The sequence below is a fragment of the Oculina patagonica genome, chromosome 5 (genome assembly GCF_052425735.1).
Source record: "Oculina patagonica isolate OP01 chromosome 5, crgOcupat, whole genome shotgun sequence".
Classification (NCBI taxonomy): Eukaryota; Metazoa; Cnidaria; class Anthozoa; order Scleractinia; family Oculinidae; genus Oculina; species Oculina patagonica.
The window spans coordinates 3,390,643-3,402,122 of record NC_135762.1 but is presented as its reverse complement, the minus strand read 5'-3'; the positions used below and the strand labels follow the sequence as shown (position 1 = coordinate 3,402,122).

The following is an 11,480-nucleotide window of genomic DNA, read 5'->3' as shown; positions in this document are numbered from 1 at the left end:
CTTTGGAAATAAGGTTATAATTACCATAGATGCTCTCAAATTTGAAATTCTTAATTTTTAGTGCAAGAAATGCTAACATGAATTTAAAATTTAGTCAGCCACCCTCAACTTAACAAGCAAGATATATCCATGAGCAATTACGTAAATACTACAAAAATACCAGAAATGAAAATAAATATTATATGAGTCTTATAAGTTAATAAGTCATGAGTGCATGATTAAAAAAAAAAAGAATGCGTCCGAGCTTAGTGGCCCATACAGCCAGAGCTTATTCCGGCTTTTGTAGCATTAAGTGACTAGGAGTATTTTACTCCCCATGGATGGGACGCTAGTCCATCACAAGGTTTCCCCCGACAGTAAAATCACCAGTACCCATTTATACATCTGGGTGGGAGAGGCATGTTTCTTGCCCAAGAACAAAATGCAGTGCCCTGGCCGAGCCTCGAACCTGGAATGCGTAATCTAGAGTCCAGCTTAATGGGCCACTGCACCTCCCACAAAAAATAAATTATATAACAGAAGTTAATTTGAAAAAAAGCCAGTGCAACCATTACTAACAAATTAAAACCAACCACATGCAATGATTTGGAGTACTTCAGGCAAAATATATTGTGGTTCAATAGGTTATAACTAATTTTGTGTGAAAATCACTTTTTTCCTGATTGACTCATTCAGACTCATTTGACTCACAAAACAGGGGACCACAGTTTTATATGCTACAGCCTGACCACAATGTCCAGACCCAGGCAACACAGACAAAATAACTTGCAAACTGGTTGAACAAAACAACCCAGCAATAACAGGAGTTTCTTAATTTGTATGCAGAGTTGTTTTATTTGCTGCTGTGATTTATGTGACAAAGACAATTAATTATTTGCATTGTTTTCAGCCAGGTATAAGCTTATAACTATTGTTTTTACCCATGGGTCTGATACATGTACAAATAAAAACCTACCTTATTTTCATCCACCAGTAAAAGATGAAATTGATGCATTTGACCATAGTTAGTAAAGGGACTTGACTTCTACTAATAGTTGTTATGTTGAACAGGTTTTAATAAGCTCAAATCCGGATCGTCTGCAGGCTGAATACACTTTCTCCGGGTGAACAGCTTTGGTGTCTTACTCACTCAACATCGATGTTAAAAAACTCCAAAATTTCGTTTCGAACCTCTGTCTTAAAGCAGTTCTGGACCGTTTTTGACTTTGACAAGGTTTTCTTACACAACCGGCACCTTTTCTTCACGAAAGCGATGTGCTATTCCATCAGACTGCAAAAGAACATTACAGGAACATGGCATAAGCAGTCCAGTCGATGTATCACTTTACAAATAACGCACATGGCGTGACACATAGTTGTATCTTCAAAACCACAGCACTATGTGAATAACTCTTGCACTACAACGAAAATAGTACTAAATCAAAGCAAATTTTATGTAGATTCTAAGAATATTTTTTCCAAAGATGGAAAAAATTGCTGCGCACCTTTTATCTTTAGATGTTTGATGCTTGGTCAAGCAGCTTCAGGCTATCGAATGCTCCAAAAATCAATATTTTTTCCTCTAGAACTCAAAGAACACGTGAAAAGACGCCATTTTCTCACACTCGTCTATTATCTTGTTGTTCAAAGGCCACGTTCCCAAAGTACTGTGGGACATACAGGACCTAAAAACTCTACCACTATACTGTTCCTTGAAGCGGGCGCCATTTTGAAAAAATATGACGTCATCAGATATCCAGTTCTGGTTACGCGCCGCACTGTTAAGCGGTACATTTTCTTGATTTTTGTCTTCAAAGTGCACAATATTGTAGATTTTGGACTGTAATCCTATAGAGTTTCTACTAAAACAATTAGACAACTCGCCCTCGTTTTCTGTGAGCGATAGTCAACTCGGCTGCGCCTCGTTGACTATTTGCTTATAGAAAACTTGGGCTCGTAGTCTAATTGTTAAATAAAAAATTCTGATAGAACTCACATTTGGAGTCAACAAAAATTGATTTTCGTTTTACTCTTTCCTTCGCTGTTTTCCGCGCCAAAGTTTTGCGCGTATCTGTTGTTGTGCTCAATGCATGCTTAACTCATTCAAATAAAACATCGGTGACACCGAAATTAAGCGGCTACTTCGAATTCATATCTCAATATTGATGTCTTCTAGTTTTATTGAGCCAAAAATATGCAGTATACAGTGTACCAATATCGTCTCAGCAAAAAATAGAACTTCTTTGTTTTTCTAAGGTAACAAAACAAAAAGAAATTTCAGAGAAGTGTAAGTAAATGTTTCTGTTATTTCTAGGAAACATCGAATAAATTAAACGTAATTTTAAACTTTAAAACATTTGGATTGAATGGCTTGCACTGAATGGAAGAGACTGCTTCTGAAACGAATAATAAAATAAGTGACTACAGATTAAACAAAAGGAGAGGCAAGTTCATGCTTTCAGTTCTCAAGGAATAAAATAATAGCAAAAATGAGCGTGAACTTTATTTCCCTTCAGTGATTAAAAAACTTACACAATTACCTCCATTTGGCGTAACCTGCGATCAGGCTTTCTTTTTTCGCGGCGAAGGGAAGGGGAAAACTACACCGCCGGGAGAAAAATAACGCCTGATCGCAGGTTACATTTCGGTTGGCGCAGACATGGACTGATAGTTGTCTGCGGACGTTGGACTAGGTCTGGACAAGGTCAAATTTGTGATCTAATTATTAGGTGAGATTAGGCCTCGTAGATGAGTTAGATTCACGCATAATTTAGAAAAGGAGATAGCCTAAGGTTGTTTATGCTCGTTAAGAAAGGCGCTTTATAAAGTTTAAATTTTAGGCAGATTAGCGTGGTGTTGCAGTGGAGAGAAAAGGATATTTTCCGCGCTAACCATTAGACCACTGCGCCTCCCTTAAAATCAAGTTGACATGGTTTAAAGGTCGGGTCACACTAGGCGACATGTCGCTGCAACATATCGAGGGGGCAAGTTGCTGCAACATGTTGCCTCGTGTGGCATGGGTGCATTTTTTTGACCATCTTTGTTGCTGCGATCAGTCACAGGAATTCAAACCAGTCTGAATTCGTGCGACTGATATCGCAGCGACAAAATGAGCGAAAGCAGCGTTGTCGCAGCGTGTGTACACTTTCGTTTCACGTCGCTGCGACAAAATATAAATTAACCAATGAGAGAGCGTCATGTATTTTCGCCATATTGAATTGAAAAACTGCGTCTGCACCGAACAAGCAGTCGCAGCGACTTGTTTTGAAGCACTACACACGGAGCGACTTGTCGCCTAGTGTGTCCCGACCTTAATACATTTCTGTGTCACTGGAATGTGTGTTCCTGGGGAAATTGTTTTAGTGCTTCAGTCAATCAAGTAAATGGACAATAAATTAGGTTAGCTTCAATTAAGTGATATCTGGCACGTGCATGTCTAAAACAAGAAAACTGACAGGTCAAGCGGTTGAACTCTTTGTTTTGCGGTCTATGCAAATTATCTATAGTAATTCATGTGTGACCCGCAAAATGACAAACTACAAGGCAAGTAAATACCAAGATTCGTGGGTGAAAGGAAAAACACTCGTCCAAATAGATCTCCAATGTTCTCTTCCGGGGTATCACAGAACTTGCGGCAGCCATAACATATTAAATGTAGATGTAAATGTAGAATCACTCCTGATGGAGTCTCAATTGATAAGAGCTTTGTTTTTTACTGTCAAGTCTTCAAAGCATGTTTAACGATACAGCTTAGTCAGTGTTAATGGGTTATTAGTAAATCAGGCGTATTTTTAACTTATATAAAATGAGCGGCATTTAGTATAAAACTATTTTAAGGACAATCGACGCAATAACCTCCATTTGGTTTCAAAAATATCCACTGATATTTTGTCTTTGAACAATATCTGTTCGTCGAAGATCACGGTCTTCCTCGAGCGTAGCTCTCGGAACTATTCGGCGCTTTTCGGAACATTCCACGGACAAATTTCGATTGACATTTTTACGCAAAAAGAGGCTACCTTATTATATGAAATTTTGGCGACACTTTAATTTAGCGATATTAGCGATTTAAAATTAAAATGCACCAAAATTAAGTGTCGCTAAATTTAAATCATCGCTAAAAGTATAATATGACATTCCGCCATCTGGTCCGTTTCACATGATCACGCTATTTTACGGTCGATTATGACGTAACAACAGTGTAGTCACTTGTGATATGAATCACCAAGTGACTACGCACATCATGAGACAAACGTTTAATAATTTTTTTTACATGTTCTATTGTCATCGCAAAAGTTTTGAATACCTTACCTTAATTCGCAAAAAAGTTTCAGCTTGTGAAATCGCTAAAATTAAGTGACTTATGTTGCAAAATTTACGAAAAATCGCTAAATTAAAGTGTCGCTAAATACGGGTTTTTCAAAATCGCTAAATTAACGTGACGCCAAAATTTCATGTAATAAGGTATTTTATAATTTATTTCCATGTCAGGCTGCGTCACGTGACGAGTATAGATCAATCATGTGTAGGAAAAATCTGCACGGATTACAATCACAAATTTTGTGAGTTTTTTTTCTTTTCTGAAAATTGGCTCCCTTTCAGTGTCTGCTTGATCAAAAACGAAGCGGAAAATTTAAAAACTATTTTTCAACGAAAGCAAAGTATAATTGCAAACTTATTAGCACACAGAAAAGTAATATCAAAATGGAATGCGGTCTTGTGCATTAGCGGAGACTTAAGACTAAAGCATTTCCCAGAAATCAATATCAACAAATTTATTTTGTCACTTCCAGGGTACAGAAGGAAAATCTGTCCTTGATAAGTGGATTTCAAGCTACAAGTGCAAAGTTTTAAGACTTCAGGGAAAGTCTTTGCTGCAAAAAGTGTTGTTAACAGTGAAGCGGTTTTGGTTTTAACTAACTCTACAGTTTGAACTTGCTGTAATTGCTGTAAGATATCAATTTGTCACAGGCTACCCTAACAATATCAATTCAAAATTAAGGAAGAAGTGTGGAGAAAATGATCTACTAAAAAAGTCTAAGAATTTGTGTGGGAGTGAAAGAAATAAGGGAAATTTTAACGGACTTTGAAATAAAGGAACAACAAATTGGAAATAACTTTTGCCGCCATGTTTTGCGACCTAAATCTGTTAAAAGTTTAATTGCAAAAGGGAAAACTTAATGGTATAAAAGAAGGTCAACTTATGGCTTGGGGCATAAGTCAAAGTATTCAACTACAAGTGAAGAATAGTTGTAAAGGTTTAGGAGAAAACAAGGCAACAATTCAAAACGGTGAACATGGAATTCTCTTATACACGGGTAAAATTACTTTATTCTTTTCTCTTTCTTTAATCAAGATAAGGCATTAAACAATACTAGTTTTTTTGTCATATTAAAATTTCTGAAGACGATTTAACACTCTCGTCTTTTACAAATATGTGTTTTATGCCATAAAGTATTGTATACTGCGATCAGTTTAGTCCTTCAAGTCATACTCTAAACGCAAAGAAACTATATTCGTAACTTATAAACTTAAACCATAAATAGTGGATAATAGTAAATGCTAGTTCTCAGTATTCCAACCAGGATTTTAGCCAGGTTTTAAAAATTGGGAGTCCATAGTTTTTATAAGGCCTAACTTTGTCCCCATAGGAGGGCAAGGATGCAAGGTGATTTTCTGCAGGTGTAAGTGCAGAGGTATCGACATTTCCAAATTTGCTAAAACAAAAACTCTTTGTACAGTTATTCATATTAATTTCCTTTGAAAAGTGGCCGTCTTATAGGACGCCTGAACTCCCACCTGGCTAAATTAAAAGCCTGACTCCAACTATGACACGTTTAACATTAAAGATGCAATTTTATTGTAACAGCTTTTCGTCATTGTCGTTCTGACGAGCGTGGTTTCGTCGTTGCTCCAAAGTTCTTCATGTCCAGATGTAAATCTAAAGCCACGCAAGACCCTCAAACGTCTCCGCCAGAGTTTCCTGTTTGTGGAGAAACCTTCTGCCTCGCTGCAGTCATCTCTGGGAATTCCAAAGCGAGTTAGTCGTGACGTCAAAGTTGACATGCCGGGTACAACAATGTGCCCTTGGACCTGGGGCCAAGATGACAACCCAGATCGTGTGCCTCGCTACCTGACCAAGGCCGTTTGTCCGAGTTGTGGGCATTACTGTCGTGCAGTGTTGTATTACCACAGGGGACTGGTGCAGAGATGTGACGTCGGAACAGGAGAAAAAGTTTGGAAATGGACCGTGGTTGAGCTTCCGGTGGCATTCGTTTATGACCCCTAAACTTGATTACTTGTAGTTCTATTGCATCGCTCACTGATCCAACACACTTTTGAATAGTTTATTTTAGAAGTGAATTTGTGTATTTTTCACGTCTGACGAATTAAAGAAATGAGATATTTTCCTGTTTTATTGGCTTTTATTGGCTGTTTTATTTTATTTATTATGAGATATTTAAGTGTTTTATTGGCGTATAATTAGTTTTGAGATTTATTATCTTAAATTTTTTTAGATGTTTCCTTTTCAATGCAATGTAGAAGAGCCTAACAAAATTTGGGATAACTTTATGATGCAATGCTTATGCAAGTTTAAATAACTTATTTTTAAGAGGAAGTTAAAAGTATTCATTTTTTCCGTAGAATCATTTCTCTTAAATTAATAAATAGAGGTCACCTACCTGCAGCTGATCGCTCATGCTTGCGGAGAGGACAATCGACACCTTTTACAATATAATAACTCGTGTTTTAACTATTTTGGTAATTTTCGTAACTTCTATAAGTCTGTCCTATCAAAAACACCTTTCTAATACCCCATTTGAAAAACAAAAAGCTCAACCGCTTGACTTGTCGCATTTCTTGTTTTAGACATGCACGCGCCAGACGTCCCGTTTTTCACCTTATTATGGTCGGCACACACTAGTTGACTAGTCGCAGGGACTTGTCGCGGGGACTTGCTTCGGGGACAAGTCGCCTAGTGTGTGTTCCTGTTTTGCATGGAAATTCTAGTCGCAGGGACCACATGTTTGGTCCCTGCGTCTAGTCTCACGAATTAAGCTGGTTTGATTTCTGGCAATAGTACGTAGTCCCAGGGATCAATTGTCCCACAAATCGGTCAATTATCTAGAGTTTATCGGTTTTCAACGTTCATGGGAACGGATTCCCGCGTTTCCGGAATTCTAGCTAATGAAAGCCGTACTTTTAGAACCCAGCTTCTATCGCGCCTTTTTTCAAAATGGCAAAAAAAAAAAGTGGAAAGTGATGCTGAAACGGTCAATACAGGATTGAGTGTTTCCACGTCTCAAATCCTTATCAAGTTTTACAATGAAAACCCACTTTTGTCGGATAAAAACCACAAAGATTAGGTTGTCCAATTCAAGGAACTTCGGATACCACATTCATACCACATTGATAAATTCAAAGAATTTCGGTGTGTCCTCCACAGCCAGAAAAAATTGAATGGTATGCGCCATTTCTTCCCTCCTCTGGAGCAACTTACGTTGCCACTGAGTTCTGTTAACCGTTTTTCTCTCCTCTTCGTCCAACAACATCATTAAAAACAAAAAGACTCGCCACCTGCGGAAGCCCGCCATTTTGTTTTCTGGGTACCAGGCGTGCTCAGTACGTTAGACTTTTGTCTCCCGATCTCAGGATCTAGTCCCCTAGTGTGTATCGTACATGCGACCAGTCCCTGCGACTTGTCCCTTCATCATAACACACCTAAGGGATAGGTCCCTTTGGCTATTCCCTGCGACTTGTCCCCTAGTGAGTGCCTAGCTTTAACCAAATTTATTGTCCATTTACTAGATGGACTGAAACGCTGCAAGAATTAAGTGAAACACACATTCCAGTGACACAGAAATATATATATATAGACTTGGTCTCCTTTATTTTAGGTAGGTGGTCTAATAGTAAGCGCACGGATCAAAGGGTCCGGGTTCGAACTCTGGCCGGGGTCATTGGCCGTTTCAAGGTAACCTGCGATCAGGCGTTTTTTTCCCTTGCAAACAGGGGACTGGGGCGAGTTTTTAATTTTGTTTTGAACCATGTTTCAAGGTCCATAACTTCGTTTCTGTTCATCTTGAAAGCATCAAACTTGGTCAAATAACCTATCTCACCATGATCTTTCATGTAGTGGTGTCAGATTATCGATAACTTAAGATTTGAAACTCGCCCCAGTCCCCTGTGCAACCTCGGAACGGCCAATTGTGTTGTGTTCTTGGGCAATGCAAGGCACGTTAATAGTTACTGACACTCCTAAAATCGTATTGTTCTCATTCTGCAATATATCGACGATTGCAGCCACGAACCAAAACATCAGCATGGAGGCGACTGAAATTGTCGATGTAATGCAGAGAGAGAAAAATAGGGTTTTAGTAGAGTCAATTTTATTGTATGTATTGCGTGTAGCTTCAGCCTGAGCCTCGGTAATTATCTACTAACTCCCATCGTACCTCTCTCCAACCAGAAAAAATAAGTACCGGCGAAATAATGCTGGGGAGGGGTAACCCTGCGGTGGTCTAGCATCCCATCCAGGGAGGAGTATTAATATTTTTAGTCGCTTAATTAATGCTACGAGACCCGGAATAAACTCCAGCAAGTATGGGCCACCAAGCTCAAGACTTAACCTTTTTAAAAACTTTATTTACATATCAGATGTACAGAAGTAACAAGTCTGATAAATAAACAAATAAATTAATACATCTTTCTGTACATATATCACATTATCTTACACGGTCAATATAGAGTTAATCAAAACAATTTATAAAAATATACATTTGCTTATATTTTACTCGTCATTATAAATATATTAAATATAAGTGCTGAACAAATAAAGTTCTTTTAGGGATCATAAACAAAAGCCACCGGAAGTTCAACCACAGTCCATTTCCAAACTTTTTCCCCTGTTCTGACGTCACACCTCTGCACCAGTCCTCTGTGGTAATACAACACCGCACGGCAGTAATGTCCACAACTTGGACACACGGCCTTGGTCAGGAATCGAGGGACACGATCTGGGTTGTCATCTTGGCTCCAGGTCCAAGGGCAATTTGAAGTTCCAGGCATCATCGAACTGACATCACGACTAACTCGGACAGGAATTTTCAGAGATGACTTTGGCGAAGCATAAGGTTTCTCCACGAACATAAAATTACGGCGGAGACGTCTAAGAGTCTTGTGAGGTTTTTGACGGACTTCTGGGCAAGAGACTTGGAGCGATGTGGAAATTACGCTGATTAATATGGCAATAGCAAATAGCTGAAAAAAGATAAAAAAATGAAATTTATTAATTTTGTTAATTTAAGGAAAGAAACTTTACAGATACCCGTGAAGCTTATGCTTGGGTAGTTGACTTTGCCTTGTCAATAATTAACTTCCGCTCTCGCTGCTAAGCTAAGGGAAAAAAAGGTTTTGGCTTTCCCTTAAATTTATTCCAACTCAGTTTTTTGAATGCGTCAATTCTAGAATGTCAAACTTCTGGGTATCTTTGTGGGCTGCAAAATATGAAAACTCTATTCGAAATCTTTGCGGTGACGTGTTCGCTACCATTCGTTTGTACGCCGTGTTAGAGAAATGTATTGTTTTAAAAATATGCAGAAAAAGTAAGAGTTAGACCAATATCGAAAAGGAAAAATTAGACAAAAGGAAAATGATACAGTTCCGACAGGGCAAAAGCCACAGAAAAGATATCACGCCAACTATAAAAATAAACGTTATCTTGACTTGGAAAACTCTTTATTTCCAAGGTCGATCATGGTCTAACTTCTCCCCACATTTATCGATGCAATGTCAAGGCGTCAGATATTGAGAAGAAAGAAAATCATCAACTTCGAGTTTCGATACATAAGCAATAAACTTCATTTGGCGCAAAATGCAGATGTACTGATATTTGTCCGTGGATATTTAGCTATTATTGGATGAGGCTAAGTATGATATAAAGAATTATGCAGATCGAGGGGGGTGTTATTCGTCGAAGCCGAAGGCTGAGGCGGATAACACCCTCCGAGATCTGCATAATTCTTCGTATCATACGAAAGCTGAATTCAATAATTGTTTTATTATTCTTTCAAAATATTTCCAGAGCTCCAAATGCACAAAATGAATTTAACAGGGTTTTGACAGTAGGCAAAGTACACAAATACACAACAACGTTCGCTTTTAAATTTGATTTAAACTTCTGAAACTCGGTTACCTTCATTAAATTTCTTTTCCTTTATAATGTCGATATTTAGCACTTGCTTGAAGTGCCTATTGAAGCTAAATCTGATGACACAAAGCAATGTTTTCGAGTACAGGTTTCCATCGACCCCGATTCTTGCTTACTTTGACGTAGAATTTTCGTAAAACCGCTCCAAGTCCTCCGCTGTGGTTGGATCAGGGATCTTTTCCTCTTGAAGATACTCTTTCAAAATCGATCGACTCCCCTTCGTTGCTTTTTCCGTGTTTTGACTTTCCTTGTCTTCTAATAACTTTAAATTTTACATCTTCGTAATGCTCAAATCTAGCGGCCATTTCCCGCTTTCAACCTGCTACTCGGCAGCAAAGCCGTTCAGTCGCGTGACGTCAGCAGTTCTTGGGAACGAGGTTGCTATCGGATAATCATCCTGGGAACGAGGTCGCGATCCAAAAATTTTTTATATTGGACGGTTGCGATCCAATAATTGGAATTTCTTCCGAATTTGGTCGGCGCTAGCCGAATAGCTGGAATTAGTCGAGGATCGAAAGCTAATCAGAAACACAGAAATATTTTGAATTAATAATAATATCTGTTCCGAGAAGTGACCAGGTTCCCGAGAGCAAAGCTACGAGGAAGACTGCAAGCTTGGAGAAACAGATAATTTCCAAGGACAAATAACAGTACATAAGCTTGAAGCCAAATGGAGGTCGTTGTGTAAATTATCCTTCAAATAGTTTTAAACTGCTCATTTTGCTGGAACGTTTTTCCAATTTAATTCTAATTTTGTTAAAAAAAATTATTGAAAATCTGTTCAAAATACAGTCAACTCTCGCCTTGCGGACAGCCCGCTATAACTATTGCGGACACTCGCAATTACAGACAAAATCCAGATCCCCGGCGAAAGAGGTTTGACTGGAAATGACTCCCGCTATCACGGACTCTCGCTATAACGGACACCAAACGACGCCCCGCGCGTGTCCGCTGTATGCAGTGTTATTCAATTTTAACAAATTACCTGGGATGTAAGCAAAACGTGCAAACTTAAAACGCAAAGCTGAAAATAGAGGGTGGTTTCATTTCCAAGTTTTGACTGCGTCATGTGACGTGTTTAGACCTATCGCGAGGAAGAAAATATTTGCAGGATTATATCGAGATATACAGTGTTGTCTTGGTGAACACCGAATTTACAGACCCAACGTTATGCATATGCAGAAATAAACAACTGAAGATAGCGAGCTTGATCGAAATAAAAATAGAAATGGATTTAAAAAAGATGAAAAAATTAAACTGTAATTGTAGTGGAATAATAAGTATACTCTCA

General features: G+C 38.4%; 1 protein-coding gene and 1 long non-coding RNA gene across 2 annotated transcripts in view; both read right to left on the bottom strand.

Annotated features, from left to right (window-relative positions):
• Positions 1 to 1,644, bottom strand: part of LOC144654807 (uncharacterized) — a 3,345-nt gene extending 1,701 nt beyond the window's left edge. The window contains exons 1-2 of the long non-coding RNA XR_013570995.1: positions 1,485 to 1,644; positions 956 to 1,270 (exon numbers count right to left, since the gene is read on the bottom strand). This is a non-coding gene — a long non-coding RNA (uncharacterized LOC144654807). The remainder of the gene's footprint in view (positions 1 to 955; positions 1,271 to 1,484) is intronic.
• The window catches only part of LOC144654862 (RNA-splicing ligase RtcB-like), a 176,424-nt gene that overhangs the window by 41,045 nt on the left and 123,899 nt on the right, over positions 1 to 11,480 (bottom strand). The window lies entirely within an intron of this gene.